The 14848-nt window shown below is 36.4% G+C and overlaps 1 long non-coding RNA gene across 1 annotated transcript in view; it reads left to right on the top strand.

Moving 5' to 3' along the window:
* Positions 1–14248, top strand: part of LOC123384951 — a 110072-nt gene extending 95824 nt beyond the window's left edge. Inside the window, exon 2 of the long non-coding RNA XR_006596783.1 lies at positions 11274–14248. This is a non-coding gene — a long non-coding RNA (uncharacterized LOC123384951). The remainder of the gene's footprint in view (positions 1–11273) is intronic.
* Positions 14249–14848: the final 600 nt, after the last annotated feature.

The raw sequence follows: 14848 nt of genomic DNA, 5'->3' as shown, positions 1-14848 counted from the left end.
TGGGACACTTGGAGCAATCTTTTGAGAATTCAGCACTAGACACATGTATGACATCTTTGGTTGTACACATCCTGAACCACCTTCCTCTGTTGTTGATAGCATGGAATTCTGAAACAGGGCTGCTCATTGATATATGTCACAGTCCCTTAGGTAAAAGTTGTCTTCTTCCATAAGTTTTATTTTTGTATTGGAGTTAAATTAAAGGAATAAAATGTCAGGGTGCCTGGATGGCTCAGTTGGTTAAACATCCAACTCTTGATTTGGCTCAGGTCATGATCTCACGGTTTGTGGGTTCATGCCTTGCATCAGGCTCTCCACTGAGCATAGATCCTGCTTAAGATTCTCTCTCCATCTCTCTCTGTCTCCCTCCTGTTCACTGTCTCTGTCTCTTTCTAAAAATAAATAAATAAACTTAAAAAATAAAAATTAAAGAAAAGACTATAAATGTCAATATTGTTTATTTTTATAAACTATTTTTGTGAATATTTTTGCATGAATATTTCCAAAATTATCTGCAATTCCATAAATCATGAAGTTAAGTCAATTATTATTTGGGCAACAAAAATTGCTCAAAGCTCTTATACTCATGTATTTCCCCAAAAGGTGAACTTTCACACACATTCATTCATTCAGGAAATATTTATTGAGTGCCTACCATGGGCTGGGAACTATTCTAGGTACATGGGATACATCATAGGGAAAGCAAAGGCCTCAGCTCTTACTGTGTTGATTTAGTAGCAAGGAGAGATTGACTATAAACAACCAACATAATAAATTGTAAATCATATAATCTTTTAGAGCCTGATACATTTTATGGGGAAAACTAAGTAGAGAGTAGGTTAGAGGAATTGCTGGGTGGGCAGTGTTCCAACCTTAAGAGGCTGATTTGGGTCAGTGTAACTGAAAAGCAGACATATGAGCAAAGACTTGAAAGAGGTGAGAAGGTTGGTCTTTTGGATATTTTGAGAAGAGTGTTCTAGACAGAGGAAATATACATATCAATAATAATTATGGTCCATTTTTATATTACTGATACTGATTATTTTGTGTCTTCTCTTGTTTTACTTGATTAATCTTTCAAGAAGTTGGCCAATTGTATGTTATTTTTATTGTTATTTTTATGAAAAAATTTCTTTTTCAATGTTTATTTATTTTTGAGAGACAAAGAGAGACAGAGTGTGAGTTGGGGAGGCACAGAGAGTGAGGGAGACATAGAATCCAAAACAGGCTCCAGGCTCTGAGCTGTCAGCACAGATCCTGATGCGTGGCTTGAACCTACACACTGCGAGATTATGACCTGAGCCAAAATTGGATGTTTAACTGACTGAGCCACTCAGGTGCCCCACAAACTTTAAAATTTTTATCCTCTGTATTTCTGTTTTTATATGTACTTTTTATAAAAAGTATTTGCTTTTGTATTTTAATCTAGTTTATCTTTGCCTTTTAATTATAACATATGGCTCATTTATACTTAATATAATTACTGATATATTTTGGGTTAACTTTTGCCACCTTTTTTTGCTATTTGTACAACTTGTATATTGTTTATTAATCTTTTCCCTGCTTTATTTATAATTGTGTTATTTCTGTTACTGCATTTTTTCCCACCCTTTAGTTGGAATTTGTAACTTTCTATTCTTAGTGGCTACCCTACAAAATACATGACACTTCATTTATCAAATGCCAAGATATTTAATATATTTTTTTTCCTGAGGAGGAGCTGGGATTAAAAACCAGCAGTCATCCTCCAGAGGCCATTCTTTTGCCCTATTTTCATATACATTGCAGATTGAGAGATTAAGGTCACATCACATAGCTGAATTTGGACTCTGTTTTTCTGATGTCCTAGGTCAGATACATTTCTCAATAAACTAGGATTTACCTCAGAAGCCTCACAAAATCATGAGAATAAAATCTATTACTTTGGGTTCAAGAGGTTCAAAATCTCTTATTTGATTCATTATAATGAATTGTGAATTACTTCAGAATCCCATATGTTGTTTTTGTTTGAGTAAAATCTGAAATATATTAAAAAATACCTACTGCTGTGTTGCCTATTTGCTTTTCTCTTTTTAAATGTCCTATTGAGAAGTGCTGCAGAAATTTTGTCCTGACATGTGGGGGCCCAACTATTTCCTGCCACACTCAGCTTGGGGGGCATAGCCTCTGGGTTATACTCTTTTGAAATTGTCCTGCTGAAGTGCATGTTTTGATTTTGGGATTTTCCAGATGCTTCATAAGCAGGTCCCATGTGTTAAAATTTTTGGAAATTCAGCATGTTTCTCAATGTGAGGCATCTAAGTAGTCCACAAATTTAGGACAGTTACTCTATTAGCTGCGATGAGGAGATTGCTATTGCTATTTAATTTCATTCTATTGTTTACATATTATATGTTTATTCTTCTGTGTTTTTTTTATTTTCTCTGGGTTTTTCAAAAGTCTCTACGTTTAACATTTTTAGCAATTTGATTTTTATATATAATTAGATCCACTGGCTACTTAAATTGAAGACACATCATGAGTCCAAAGCAAATTCAGATAAATAAATGTATAATACATTCACTTCTGAAAGGAGGTTATCCTTATGCTAAAATTTTCTGCTTATTTCAAGTCTCAGAATCATAGCATCACATAATTAAAGAATTGGAAAGATAGATACTATGTACGCATTCTTTCTCACCTTACTGATGAGGAAACTGAGACCAAGAATATTTAACAGATGGGTAATGGCTGAACTAATCCTAGAACCCAAATTTCATTATTCCTGATATAAAGCCCAGAAAAATATGTCATAGACCCTAAAAATAATGGCTTCAAACATTGGTAAAGTGTCATTCTGAAATATAGTGATTTCATAATAAGTCCAAAATTTAGTCTCTGTTTAGGTATCTGAAAGTTAATCTTGTCTTAACATTTCTAAACCAGTCATTTTGATAGGCACCAAGGACTTAGTTGTGAGAAAAACAGATGTCATCTCAGCTTTTAACAATTAACAAATCATACAAATAAATGTGAGGGGCACCTGGGTGGCTCAGTTGGTTAAGTGTCCAACTTCAGCTTGGGTCATGATCTCACGGTTCATGAGTTTGAGCCTCACATTGGGCTCTGTGCTGACAGCTCAGAGCCTGAAGCCTGCTTCAGATTGTGTGTCTCCCTCTCTTTTTGCCCCTCTCCTGGCTCTCACTCTGTCTCTGTCTCTCTCTCTCTCTCTGTCTCTAAAATAAACAAACACTGAAAAAAATTTTTTTTAATGTGAAATTGCAACTTATATAAATATTCATCCCCTTTTCCCAACTCATTCTAGTCACTTCTTACTCAAACCCAGTCCAAACTTCCTTTATTGATAAAAGCTTTCAGATATGGCCAGGTCAGGCACCCTCCTGTCATTGTACATGTTTTTATTCACTCTCATGGGAGGCCACACAGACTGAAGGTGTGTGAACTATACCATGGAGAACATAATAGGCCTGGTGAAGACTTGAGTTTTAAGTTGATGCAATGAAAAGACTTTCACTGGCTAATTGGATATTCTTATTCAAATACTTTCTAGGTTTTAAAAAAGATTGCTTGACTGCCTTCTTGGAAGGCAGTAAGCATAGTTGAAGGGAGTCACTTAGAAAGCTGCTGCAGTAGTCCAATAAAAGATAATGGTAGCTGACCTTGAGGAATGTTGCTTAAGAGAGAAATGGATGAATTTCAGAGATATTTAGGCACTAAATTGAAAGGACATGTGTTAAGAAATATTATGGATATGATAAATAGCAAAATAGTGACAAATATGTTCAGGTCTTCTCACTAAAAAGTGAAGCCTTTCTTCACTCTATTGAATGTAAACTGGCCTTGTGCCCAGCCTTGGTCAATGGAACAGCAGCAAATAGAGTCTTAAAAAGCATTTGCATATTAGGGATCTCTCGCACTGAGCTTAAAATTGCACCCTGTGCACAATCAGTCTGGCCTGCTAGAGGATAAGAAACCATGCATCAGGAGACTCCAGGCTGTTCCAGCCAAGGTCCTTGAAGAAGCTGAGCTAACAGCTGTCAGTCTGGGCCACACCTAAAGGCCATCAGGCTGAACACAGCTCCAACTGCTGACCAACTGATATTCGAGCTAAATAAATGTTGTTGCCTAAATTGACAAAGTTGTGGGGTGGTTTGTTACACAGTAAATTCTAACTGGTACTGTATGTGAAAGAGAAAGAAGTCCATGAAATGAAAAATACTGATATGTTTAAAGAGATGGATACTATATGAAGATTCCTAAAGTATAAGCTCTATCTCCTCTCATTCCTGTTTGAGTAGTTCAACTGCAACTAAATGCATCTAGTTAACAGCCCATTCTATACACATCAATTCCACTAGCCTAAAAAGTTTTTTCTTTCAAAGCTTTGCCTCCTAATTCATCTTTTACATATTACAATATCCCCCCACCCCCCCATCCCCGCATAGAGGTTTTTGGGTTTGTATTTTCTTTGTTTTGTATTCTTAGTTGGTTCTTAGAAAGGATTTTAAAAAATCAGTTGCACGTGTCAGTGATTGAAAATATGAAAAATGCTTTCAAAATTTAAATCATATATATGTCTAAGTAGCTAGGGAAAGATTTTATTGAAAACCTTTGATGTGAGAATCCTATATGCATATCGTTATTAATTTAAAACATCTATTTATAAATCTGAACACTGTAATACAACTACTTGACATGATGGAAACTTCTAAAAATGTAAGGAATGCTTTATGTATCTGAATGCAGGAAAAATACTGGGTTCATATTAGCTTTCAAATTGGTTTTAAGGTCCCACACAAATAATAGAGAAAATTCTGTCCTCTGAAATATATTCTTTACAGATCTGAGATAATGTTAGTTGTGATGTCTATATGACATGTATGTTTATTTTCATACATAATAAATTTTAACAAGGGAAAATATTAGACACAGAAATAAGTATAATTAAAACTGTGCAGTTACCACTTTTGTGATAATTGAGAATGTTTTCTTCACCACCATGAAAGCCAACCTGATTATTTTGGGACACACCTATCAAATTGCTATTTCTTTTTGTGATGTGCAGATTTTTCACACTTTCATAGAGAACAAAGAACTTTGGAAAGGAACCAAACTTCTTAACTTCTTTTTATTTTTAATTAAAAAAAGTTTTCTTTAATGTTTTTATTTATTTTTGAGAGAGAGAGAGAGAGAGAGAGAGAGAGAGAGAGAGAGAACAACCTGGAGAGGGGCAGAGAGAGAGGGAGACACAGATCCGAAGCAGGCTCCAGGCTCCAAGCTGTCAGCACAGAGCCTGATGCAGGGCTCGAACTCTGACCCCCTAGATCATGACCTGAGCTGAAGCCAGACATTCAACTGACTTAGCCACCTGGGCTCCTCTAAACTTCTTCTTTGTGATTTTTCAAGGTCTCGGATATTGATATGGCTGATAGTTTCAGGCTACCAAACTCTAATTGAAAAATCTATCATAGCTTTTTGATTTTCCTTGGTCCTAAAGGTAGTACCAGTAGTATATAATCTACTTCTTCATTAGAGAAATGGTTAAACTAAACAATGCATTTAATGCAGATTTCAATAACGTGATAATACCTTATCTTGCGGTGACAGAATAACTTCAGAGTGTCACCTTATTAAATTTGGTTTTAAAATTGCAAACTGGCAGAGTTAATTATTTATGAAGTCTGGTTATTCTGAACTAGAGAACACATTCTTGAAGTTCTTAATATCATTCTGTTCAAAAAAATGGTCTGTGAACTTACTCTCACTATATATATATATATATATATATATATATATATATATATACACATATATATATTCATTAAAAAATCATATCATTAAGTTAAATAAGCTTTGAATTTTGGTGACTATATGGTTTTGAAAACAAATGATCATGATCATTTACTGAACACTAACTTTATGGTATGCCCTGTTACATTTTTATTATTTTACTGAATTTTATAACCTATATGGTCGATTCTACTATTATAGATGAGGCACAGATTGGCTAAGTAACCTGTTTCAAGTGACAAAGTCAGTAAATGGTGGAGGTGGAGCCACATGAAAACATGCTGACACTTTGGCATGATTTTCACCTTGAAAGTTCATTACAATTTATAGTATATGGCACTTACCTACATTGACACTTAAACTTAGTGGTATCTGTCCCAATTGGGAGTTGAAGAAGCTAGATATATGATAAGTTTATACTTTGATTTCTGGTTCTACATATTTAAGTAATTTTATAACAAAAATGGTTTAAATAAACATGGGGGGGGAGTGTGAGCTTAAATAACTTTTTCCTTTAAAAGCGCCCATATATTACTCGGCTTTGATACACTGTACTGATTCCATCCAAGTTCAATATTCTATGATTATGTGATTCCTTTGGCTGTGGATTTTGGTCTTATAGGAACCATTTCAAATTACTTCAGTGGCTGTTGTGTAATCCTACTGTACTAGGAAAGAGTTAGGCTCTTTATACACGGGAGACTGTGTTTATTAAACTCATCCACACCCTGTGGTGTGTTTTTATGCACACTCCCTTTGTCTTCTGAAGGAAGTTTCTGCATGTGGGAGAAGGGTGTGAAGGAAAACACAATCCTGGACGCTGCCTGTATGATGAATACAACTGAGACACAAAAGCATCTGCTGGGTTAAAGGCACCAGCTGTTGGCCATACAATGCCGTTGGTCAGGAAATTAAGAAAACTGTGGTGTCAGTGGATCAAGCTGTGAAGAGCTTTATAAAGACTAAATATTGCTATCCACGCTGACATTTGATCAATACAAAGGACTTAAATAAAATATGCTTATTTCAAGACTATTTCCTTTTCATTCCATTTTTATTACTGATTTTAGTCAAATAATTTTGAACCATTCTTGAAAAAGAATGAGCTTAATGGTGTGTAAAAAAACTGGCCTATGATGAAAGAGATTTCTACCTTTAATTAATCTTTTTTTTTTCCCATCCTCTCCAAAAAAACTTTGTTTATATTTCATGTCAGAAAACACTTCTGAAACTGATTTCACTTTTACTTTGTAATTATTGATTATCCTGACTTTCCCTTCATCTGTAGCCCCCCTTAATGAAACACAAGGTCTGAATTTCAAAAAATGTATGCACCTGTTTACTTTTAGGACTTGTCTACAATATTTTTTGTAAAATCAGTGAACTATGTTTGTATTGGCAAAGCACTCATGGTCCTGAAGGGTTGTCTTGTAATGTGCCATCTTGTAATGTGCCATTTGATTGGTAACTAAGAGTAGAACAGTCTTATAATTCCTTGAAAGGTGGAAGGCTTACATTTTGTAAAATAAAGGAAGGATTCTGAATTTATTTAATGCATTATTTGCATTTAAATACAAATAAATACAGCAGAGAAACTATTATAATTGAGCAAATACACTTAGCTTTAAGTTTCTTAGAAGCTCTGCAAAATGTAAAATTAAAATAGATTACAGAATTGATTCTCTGATTATCAGAAGGAAAAAACCACTTTTTTTAATGGGTCTTTGAGTATTTGGGCAGAAATACTTCACTCTTTGGTGCACCTGGGTGGCTCAGTTGGTTAAGTGCCTAACTCTTGATTTCATCTCAAGTCATGATCTTACAGTTGTAGTCGGGCTCTACACTGACAACCTGGAGCCTGCTTAGGATTCAATGTCTCCCTCTCTCTCTATCCCTCCCCTGTTTGTGCTCTCTCTGTCTCTCTCAAAATAAATAAATCTGTTTGAGTTCTCTCTATCTCTAAATGAATGAATGAATGAATAAATAAATAAATAAATAAATAAATAAATAAATAAAAGAAATACTTTATGTTGATGCCTAATGTTCTATCCATATGGAGTGATATCCATTTGTATAACACTCCTAGCTCTCTAGTCCCCCAGTCTGCCATTTTTCTTCCCAGGGTGGTCAAAGGGATTACCTGTATGTTGGGCACTGGCCTTTGAACACTGCTTCTCAGTCAGATGGGGCTGCAAATGGTGGCAGAGGTAGTTTCTTGCTTCTCCTTTCTCTATCAGGTCCAGAGAAACAAAACGACCTGGGAAAGTGTGTTTGCTATTAAAATTCAAAATTTCCTTTGGGTAAGTTTTCCAAGACCAAAGCAGCCAAACTGAAAGCTAGCTCTACCCCATCAAGTAATATCTTCCAACTTACCATTCATAATATGAGAGTTTGGGTCTTCATCTGCTGACACTTTTGTTTTATTTCCAATGGGTACAAACCCTAGAGAGATGAGAAGGCTGCTTTGTATTATGCCACTTTTACACTCATCTTGGCATATTCCTTGGCAAGACTCCTTAGGAAGCTTGTGAAACAGAAGACAAGGCATATAATTTGTAGATAAAAATACATATGGAGAGACCTGGGGTAGAGTCAGGACTTTGAGCCTTGCATTTTACTAGGACACTCTGTGTACCTTCAATGTGAATAATGTGGTATGGCCTATGTTGTGGAGTGTGGCTGGGTTTCCACGTGGAGTTAGGATTCAGGCTTAGGCCTATGAAAATATCACCATTAAAGACCACTGCAGCTTATAGTAAGGAACATTTCCTTTGGCAAGTATTAATTTCCATAGATTTCCATAGAGGTGGTGGGCCTTAAGCAAAGGAGTAGGCCTCAGTAAAGGCAGAGGACTATGCAAACATAGATGTGTCTTGAGAGCTTCAGTTCAGATAACATCGGCCAAGAGGACTGGGATAGCTCAAGAAAACTGCAAGAACAATGTAGCCCTTAGTCAAAATATCAACTTGGTGTCAGGTGTTCTATATGTGACTACCTATGAGCAGGCATAGGATACAAAAATAGTCTTCATTCACAGACTATCAGGAGCTTAGCCACCATTGGCTGTGTTGGCTATGTTTTCCAATTAACTTTGCAGGACATGTGTAGTGCCAGCTCTGGGTAGGAGGCACTATTTGCTATTGCTTTGACCTGCCTTTGGAGCCAAGACAGAGAACAGGAAAAGAATAGTCTGGGATTCATGAGACCTGTACTGACCCAAGAATCACTTCATATTACAAAGTCCCACATTGCTCCGGATTTGTTCATTACATAAGCTCTAACCATGGCATGGAATTTTTCAAGACACAAATAATGACCTCTCTCAAATAAGTGATAGATTTTATTACTAACTCAATAAAAGGAACAAAAACTTTATAATCATTTAGTGATTTGATCCATTTTAGAGGTTTTTTTGGAGTTTTTTTTCTAGCAGCACAATCTTCACTGACCGCCAGTGAAGGACACCCAGGGGATCAGGGCTTAGTATAATGGCAGAGGCTTCATAATGACCTGAGCAGCAATGTCCTGATTTATCTTTAGCATTTCACTTTATTCCACCTAAAGTGACTGATGTTTTGCCAACAAATATGTGAAAGCACCAATTATATTTACACTTAAAAAGACCATCAGAGTTTAGTAAACAAGTTCCATAATAAAATTAATAGTTTATACTTTCCTGTTTTTGTTTTTAATACATTATTCTGGCCCTTTCATTTAGAAAGAAACCCACAATTATGTTACTGTTTTCAGATAGGTCTCGAATCTTGCTTTACAGTTGAGAGGGAAGTATGTATAACATTTGGAACCGAATTTGTTTCTTTTGTGATGTGACTGAATTTATCCCATGTCTGCAAACAATAACTTAATTAAGTCCCCAAAGTGCCTTAGGGTGATAGAGGACAAGACTTAACGAATTTTGAGGCATTGCAGAATAACAAAAGAATTTTAAGTCATTGTTCCTCAGCTACAGGAGGGCCTTTTAGTGTATTCCGCTTTGAGGGGCCCTAACAATAGAGGTGCTGTTCCAGTCCTGAGTTCCCATTCCTGAGTTAGTTAGCAGAGACACCAAAGCCAAAAGGCCCTAATGACTTGTGCCATCTGGCTTGTCAGCAACCAGTTTTAGCGAAGTAGTTAAGAAATGTACTCATTATTTATGTACCCTGGCTCTATTATTCATTTTGATACATTTCCCCAATGTTTCCACTGATTAGTCAAGATCAAGATCCTGCCTGTGTCTTCTTGAGCATGTCCTTTATGAGAAGGGTTTTCAAATTAAGACAATTTTGTCATTCATTGGAGTAGCATATTCTTTTTGTACGAAACAAAAGTCTTTTAGGTAATTTGGTAAGCTATTTAGGAATGAGCTACTTAAAACATCTCATAAAGTCCTGCTGTTGGTAGGTTAATAAGTTTGTATTTAAGACTGAGCATATTTGAAGCTTGAATAACATAGAATGCTTGAGTGGCTTATTTATAATTTCTTCTTCCTAAACTGTACTCAGATTTTGGTGTGATTAGAGTGGATGGCCACTTCCTTTCAGGTATCTAAATGCAGTCTGAGAATGTATCCTTGTTTTCAAAATCATAGTTTCATTCTCACAGTTTTAGAGCTTGGATGAATCTAAATAAAAGGTAGGTAAATTTTTTTAACATCACCCAGTTTTTTGGAAATAGACCGATCTAAAGACTATCTGGCTCCTCCTAGATTTCCTCTGCTGAACCCTTTTTTTACTAAACTGCCTTTTAATGGGAGGTTTCTCAAAGGGATGGTTCACATTTCACATTTCATTATGAAGAGATGAGAGGTGCAGAGAGGATAAGCCTCTTGTCCAAGGTCACACAGCTACTAAGTAGCAGAGGTGAGATTTGAATTGAGACTACATGAGATCCCAGAGTCTTTGATATTATAATTTCCCATGCAGCTTCCCGAGAGTTTCTCACTTAGCAAGTCTGAGTGGACCTGGGGAGTCTGTCCTGTTGTTTGTTTGTTTGTTGTGTGTGTGTGTGTGTGTGTGTGTGTGTATTTAACCGCCCAAATGAGGTGATTTTTTTTCATCAGTAAAAGTTGGGAAACTTACCCAGTGAATAAACGTGTAATGTCCATCCTAGAAAAAGGAGAGATTTTTAACAATAATTTGGGTTTTGCTTAGAAATGAGAATACATCAGTGCAAACTTAAAATTGTATATGTTCTGTTCTGGGTTCCAGCTATCCGGATCCCAGATAGCTTTCTTTCTTATGAGTAAGCTGGGGAAAGTTGTTTTTCATAACTATTCAGGAGAATATCCTGAGCCTAATAAAAATGGCCTAACAGAAATTAGGCAGTAGGTCTGAAAAAACTGACCATGGTTGCTTTGTAAGAAAGTACTGAAAGAGGAGCCAGCCAAGTTATAAGGATGGACATTTTTCCTTTGTTCAGAAGCTTTTGTGACCTGCTGGGTTGAGCCAAGAACAGGAAATGTGAAAGTCTCTGTTTTCTTCCAGGACTCTCTTTGGCCCACTGGATATACAGGAAGCGGTAAAAAGCTGTATGGTGGCTCTGTAGGAATTGAAAGTCCTTGGGCAAATCAATCAGACCTGACTCTCCACATCAGCAAGCCAGGATAATAATATTGGCTAAACTTATTTGAATTCCATCTGGATTTACTTACTGGCAAGTGTAAAGTGTTTTCAAAATACCAAATATTATATAGGGCATCCAAGCAGCTTAAATTTCAGCTGCCCTATCCTTTCCTTTCCTGCACTGCTCAGCATGGTGGGATACAGTGAAGCCCCAAATTGCTGGGCTCCCAGGTGCTGGCCCAATGCTGTCCTCATGTGCTGCTCATGCTGGCCAAGACCTGCCTTCGGGCCACCTACTCTCTATTAACCTCCAACAACAATTTTGGCAGTCCTAAGGAAAATTTTGTTTTTAGACTTAGTGATATCAGAATAAAACCATATGAATTCTCTGAAAATACAAAAACTTATAATTGTTACTGAAAATGTTTAAGTTTCCCAGCATGTAATTGGGAACCTCCCCGCTCCCCTCACCCCCAAAACATAGGCTTGTCAGACCACGCTAACATGCTTGAGAAATACATGTGCCTCTGGATGCATGAAATATTTTAATATTTTAAAACCATCTCTAGTTTTCTTACCATGTATATTTGTTTACTGTACACCATAGAAAGCCTCATTTCTCTATCTTTCCTGAATATGTAGGGTATCCGAGAAATGCAACTTTGTGCCCCTGTAGTAAGTTTCTACATACCATCTCTTTGGGATAGCTAAAAGCTTCTACATGAACTTCCTAATGTTGATGGACTCAAAATCCCCTGGATTTCTATTCTCTGGGAACACTTTTCCAAAGCAGAAGAGCAAAGGTAAAGAAACGCTGGATTGAAAAAAAAAAAAGCAAGTGACAAGTGAATACAGGAAAATTCTACCTTAAGAAGTTTCTCCATCTCATTGCCTCATTCTCAGAGCCTATTCAGTACTTGGAAAAATTCATAACCTGGCAAAATACAAGTATTCATTCTCCTCCAGGCTGTAAGCCAAATCAAACCATTCTTTTTAATTACAGGTGAATAATAACACCCTTAAATTTCTTACAAATAACGTCAGCCTCCTTTTGCTTTTGGACTGATGGAAGGTGATGAATGAAGACCTTTTAATTCAGCACAGCTGGATGTCTTTTGTTGCACTTCCTCTCAAACATTGCTGTGCAGATCTGGCCTATTTTGTCAGATGTGCTGAAAACAACCTGCCTGACTGGAGGTGGAAACAGCCTTCAAACAGAAGACATTTGTGTGATTGAATACCCTGTCGGGAAGGCAGCTGTGGCAGTCAATGTACGAGGTGGAAGATATGCCATTTGTTTGAGAGAGAGACAGTGTGTGTGTGTGTGTGTGTGTGTGTGTGTGTGTGCAAGTGTGTGTGTGTGTGTGCGTGTGTGTGCAAGTGTGTCTTGATTTGATGGTTCTCCCAGGACTAAAGAAGGCCCCTCTGGTCAATTTTTGAAGCTGGTATGAAAGTGACGTTAGTACTGCTGTCAACTTTGAGGCTGTAAAAGAGAAGGCCTACTGTCTGGACTTAAAGCCTTTGTTCCCCTATGGTCTTCAGAAAGTCTGTGAGCTGCAGGCCTCTGTGACATCTGGATAAGGAGTTGACTTGCTACAGGTTGCAGCTTACTCAGCTTCTTCCAAGAATGAATTCATAGCATTTCCCTGGGAAGATGGTGAAAGAGTTCAGTGGCCACCCTTCACCATTTCCCTGCCTTTCCATAGGCTTGCTTGAAATGAGTGATCTGTGATAGGGTGCATCTGGACCTTATCTCAGTAGTGCTGATCAGTGTCCACAGAGACATGAGTGTTGTTGCCCATAATAGATAGCTCAGCTGACTCCAGTTTACCAGGGATGTATTCTCTAGGCACAAGGGCCAAGCTGGTGAGCCAACAAACTAGTTTCCCAAGATGAAACAAAGCCTTGGACACTCGAAATGTTTTTTGCTAGACTAGGTGCAAAGTGTTTCTCAACTGCCTTGAGAGATAGGTATTGTCTCCATTTTACAGATTTAAAAAATGATAATAAATGAGGCTTGGAAGAGGGATAGGTAGTAAATTTAGGAAGTAATAAATCTAGAGATTCACACCTGGGTTTAGCTTGAAATCCTGTGCTCTTAGACAAATTTGACTATTATCATTTTATCAGTGTCCAATAAAACTGAAAGAGATTATTTGAAAAAAGAAACCAGATTACACTTTAAGAAATGTATAATAATCTTATTCAAAAAGGTTTAAACTCAGGATTTATTTAATATGCAAACATAATTTCCTAGATTTTTAAAAATGTCCTCCTCTTATTCTCCTTTTAAATGAAAATAACCCCAACAATGATTACTAGATGTATTTGCAACACCAGGAAGAAAGAGGAAGAAGACAAATGGTGGGTGAGACTCTCCTCTTCAGAACTCTGGTTTCGTTCCAATTGTCTTTAAATTCCTCGTGTGGAACCACACACCACAATTAATTCACTCAACAAACTCGGTGATCGATCATCAGCTAATAAGTACCTACTATAAGATTAGAGAGTTTAACGCTCCAGGTTTGAATATAAATGCTGTATTTGGAGGAATGTTGAATATAGTAAAGAAATGTCCTTAATTAGCTGGAAACCTAAGTTACTGAAGTAAGCTCTATATGTTTAAACTTTATTGCCTTCACATGCTAGATGTTTTGCAATATGTCTTTGGATATGTCTTTGTTTTGAGGGACTGTCCTGTACATTATAAACTTTTTAGCAATATCCTTGGCCTCTATCCATGGGTTGTCAACAGTACTCTTTCACAGTTGTGAAAATAAAAAATGTCTGTAGATATTGTGAAATGTCTCCTGGGAGGCAAATTGCCCTTGGTGGAGTACAACTGCTTTAAAAGATTTGTTACCATATAAAGCAAAAATTAAATCAATTTTGAAGATTATATATGTATGTATGTATGTATGTATGTATATACCCAAAAAACACAAAGAACATGGAGTGATAATTGAATTACATTGTTATAAGTTTCCTATATATTTTTACATGTAATAGTTCACTACTGACTCTACACAGTTTGAAATAACTTGAAGATAGACACTGTACTTCCTAAAGCAACCACTAAAAAAGAAAAAACTGAAAGAGATATACTGAAAAGCCAATAGAGAAATAAAAAGGGAATACTAAAAACAATTGATTAACTCAAAAGAAGGCAGGCAAAAAGAAATGGATGAGCAATAATAACAACCAAACAACAATATGAGAAAAAAAGGAAAAAAAAGTCACAAAATGGCAAATCTAGAACTAATCATATCAATAATTGCATTAAATGTAAATGAGCTAAGTTTTCTAATTAAAGGCAAAGAGTGTCAATCTGTATAAAGCAGCAAGACCCAACTATATACTGTTTCCAAAAGATACATTTTAATGAAAAGGCACACAGAGCTTGAAAAATTATATGCCATGCAAATACTATTCATATTAAAGCTGAATGGCTATATAAGATCCATCACAAGGGTGAGTAGATCAGGAGAATTAATTTA

This window comes from Felis catus, chromosome B1 (assembly GCF_018350175.1).
Source record: "Felis catus isolate Fca126 chromosome B1, F.catus_Fca126_mat1.0, whole genome shotgun sequence".
In the NCBI taxonomy this organism is placed as follows: Eukaryota; Metazoa; Chordata; class Mammalia; order Carnivora; family Felidae; genus Felis; species Felis catus.
Note: the sequence above shows the minus strand (reverse complement) of the source record. Positions and strands in the feature narration are given on the sequence as shown.